Source organism: Bison bison, unplaced genomic scaffold, assembly GCF_000754665.1.
Source record: "Bison bison bison isolate TAMUID 2011002044 unplaced genomic scaffold, Bison_UMD1.0 scf7180017863888, whole genome shotgun sequence".
Taxonomy (NCBI): domain Eukaryota; kingdom Metazoa; phylum Chordata; class Mammalia; order Artiodactyla; family Bovidae; genus Bison; species Bison bison.
In genome coordinates this window covers 635,189-638,956 of record NW_011494460.1, presented here as the reverse complement: position 1 = coordinate 638,956, position 3,768 = coordinate 635,189, and positions in this window count along the sequence as shown.

Below are 3,768 nucleotides of genomic sequence, written 5' to 3'. Positions count from 1 at the left end.
AGTTCCCTGACCAGAGACTGAACCCAGGCCACAGAAGTGAGAGCCTTGGAATCCTAACCACTAGGCCACCAGGGCACTCTCTGTAAGATTATTTAGAAAATAGATTTTATTAAAGTACAGCTGATTTACAGTGTTGTGTATCTCAGGATTCTTCCATGTTTGCATGCACATCTCTCAGCCAAGATGAATTTCACCGAAGAGGCCTATGGGTAGTTAGCATCATTTAGCATCACTCCTCTTTTGACCTCCAAGGAGCAGTTCTGCAAATATGTAGTCGGGGAGGTCTCCTGACTTAGAGAATGAGAAATACGTGGTCTCCCATCAGGTAGGGCACAGCCTTCTCCCTAATCATCCTATTTTCATCTTGGATTGTCTACCCTGAGGGGGCCCATCTACCTCATGCCTCAAATCTCTGAGAGAGGTGGACCCTGAGAAATCTTTATTGGGAAGACATAAGGTCTGTTTTCTGTACCTTCTTCAGGCTGGCAAGGGGCTTTAGACCCTACCTAGTTGGGGGTTGTGGAGCTCTTTCCCTTCTCATTAAAGGGCCCCAGTGTGAATTCCATTGTTATTTTGACAAGCTCTGCTCTGGGGAGTGTCTGGAGTCCCTGTATCACCACTGTCCTGTGACGCCCAAGAGAAAACAAAGTAAATAGTTAGATTAGAGAGGCAGGAGCTAAAGACTAGTAAAAGATTATTATAATCAGAGACTCAAGCAAGGGTAGAAATCTGGTTGTACAAGGTCAGCATATTTTTGATAATCTCAGGCTTAAAATTTTAGTATTTTTCTATTTCTCTAGTAATTCTCTGTTTCTAAAATGGAAGGTCTGATCCTTTTGGTCCCAGGCCTTCTTCTTGGACTGAAAGGTCTTAGTTTCAGATTTGCAACAAGTATGGAAGACAGTAGAGCACTAGGCAAAATGTAACATAAATTAGTGTATTAAAAAGCAGAGACATAACTTTGTTGACAAAGGTCCATATAGTCAAAGCTATGGTTTTTCCAGTAGTCTTGTACAGATGTGAGAGTTGGACCGTTAAGAAGGCTGAGCGCTGAAGAATTGATGCTTTCTAACTGTGGTGCTGGAGAAGAGTCTTGAGAGTTTCTTGAGCTGCAAGGAGATCAACCAGTCAATTCTAAAGGAACTCAACCCTGAATTTTCACTGGAAGGACTGATGCTGAAGCTGAAATGCCAATACTTTGGCCACCTGATGCGAAGAGCTGACTCATTTGAAAAGACTCTCATGCTAGGAAAGATTGAGGGCAGGAGGAGAAGTGGGCAACAGAGGATGAGATGGTTGGATGGCATTACTTACTTAATGGACATGAGTTTGAGCAAACTCTGGGGGACAGTGAAGAAGAGGGAAGCCTGGCTCGCTGCAGTCCATGAGGTTGCAAAGAGCTGGACATGACTTAGTGAACAACAAGGCATAGAAAAGCAAGGCAATCATTAGCTTCATACTAGCACCAGTCAGGGACATAATTAAATCACCCAGCATGGACAGAGAAGCTCAGTGAATTCTAAGAGGAAGGGTCAGGGCAAAGTGAAAGTGAAAGTGAAGTCGCTCAGTCGTGTCTGACTCTTTGCGACTCCATGGACTGCAGCCTGCCAGGCTCCTCTGTCCATGGGCTTTTCCAGGCAAGAGTACTGGAGTGGGCTGCCATTTCCTTCTCCAGGGGATCTTCCCAACCCAGGGATCAAACCCAGGTCTCCCGCATTGTAGGCAGATGCTTTTACCATCTGAGCCACCAGTGAAGGGTCAGAGCAAAAAAGAGAATAATTATCTAAATCTACCAGACCGTGTCAAATATTCTGTAACTGGACTGAAGTACTGGGAGGCAAAAGGAAGATAGTAGCTATGGACACTTAGCCTAGGGTCTTAAGGGTTTTTTTTTCATTTTTTCTTTTGTCCTTTTTAAATAGTAGTTTCAGATCATGCACTGGAATTTTCAGGTTCTGGGTCCTCTGGATCCCGGAGAAAGGGGTGGATATCTATATCAACTATATCACAGAGATAGTTGGAATGTGGGTCTTCAGGGTCCTGTAATATATCAGTGGAGAACAGGTTTAATCCTGGACAGATGAGCCCGGCTGGAAGCCCCTGGAGTTTGACTGTCATAGGCGTGCACAACAGGGCTTGGTAAGGACCTTTCCATTTTGGGAGTAGCTAGTCTCTGGGGGACTCATTTTTCCTGGTCTGTAAGAGTACCCAGTCTCCAGGTTTTACAACAGGGTAACTCAGACGGTCATCTGCAGCAGGCTGTACTCGGTTGCCATATTCTTGTGTGGCCTTCTGGACCTGGTCCAGATTTATAATGTGTTAATATTTAAGATGAGCCTGGGTTTCTTGATCAGTTAGCATGTCCAGAGTAAGGAATGGCCTTCTGTCGGTCATTTCGAAAGGGCTTAACTTGGTGGTGGTTCTAGGAGCTGCCCTGATCCTTAAGTGGGCTGTTGGCAGCAGGTGATACCACAACTCTGACATATCTTGACAGGGTCTGCCCAAAGTTTTCTTTAGTGTATGATTAACCTATTCCACTTTTCCTGAGGACTGAGGTCTCCGGGATAAATGGAGGTGGTATTTAATTCCTAAAGCCTGTGAAAGCTCTTGCGTGACCTTTGTTACAAATGAAGGCTCATTGTTGTTCTGAAGGTGACGAGGCAACCCGACTCTAGGAATAATTTCCTTTAGGAGCAACTTAGCAACTTCAGTTGCCTTCTCTGCTCTAATGGAGACAGCCTCTATCCATCCAGTAAAGGCATCCATAAAGACTAGTTAAGTATGTAAAGCCCTGAAAAGAGGGCATCTGAGTGAAATCTAATTGCCTGTCCTCTCCTGGATGAGTCCCTCATCACTGGACTGGGCTAGCAAGAAGGGGAGGCTTGAAGGTACTTCCTAGATTATGGGTGGCACAAAGGGCACAGGCTCGAGTAACTCTTACGTTGTCACCAGGAGCCCTTTCCCTGTAAAACATCAGAATACAATCATAGACCTTGCATCTCCCCCAGATGGAGAGAATCATGTAGCCCTTTACTAATTTTCCATTGGTCAGAGAGAGGTATGAGCGATTTCTGATGTATGTGCCGCCAGCCATCTGTTTCTAGTTCCTTTTCTAAGGCCTGGGTGAACAAGTGTGGGCTGTCCTGAAACCCCTGAAGCAATACTGTCCAGGTATATTGTGGTATTTGACCTGAGTTGGGGTTAGTCCACTTGAAGGCAAACAGATAGTATGATGAGGAAAGAACTGGGATGCAAAAGAAGGCATCCTTAAGGTTGAGTACAATAAAACATTTAGCGTCCTTAGGGATTTGCGTTAATATGATGAAAGTGAAAGAGGAGAGTGAAAAAGTTTGCTGAAAGCTCAACATTCAGAAAACTAAGATCATGGCATCTGGTCCCATCACTTCATGGGGAATAGATGGGGAAACAGTGGAAACAGTGTCAGACTTTATTTTGGCGGCTCCAAAATCACTGCAGATGGTGATTGCAGCCAGGAAATTAAAAGACGCTTACTCCTTGGAAGGAAAGTTATGACCCACGTAGATAGCATATTCAAAAGCAGAGACATTACTTTACCAACAAAGGTCTGTCTAGTTAAGGCTGTGGTTTTTCCAGTGGTCATGTATGGATATGAAAGTTGGACTGTGAAGAAAGCTGAGTGCTGAAGAATTGATGCTTTTGAAATGTGTTGGAGAAGATTCTTGAGAGTCCCTTGGACTGCAAGGAGATCCAACCAGTACATCCTAAAGGAGATCAGTCCTGGGTGTT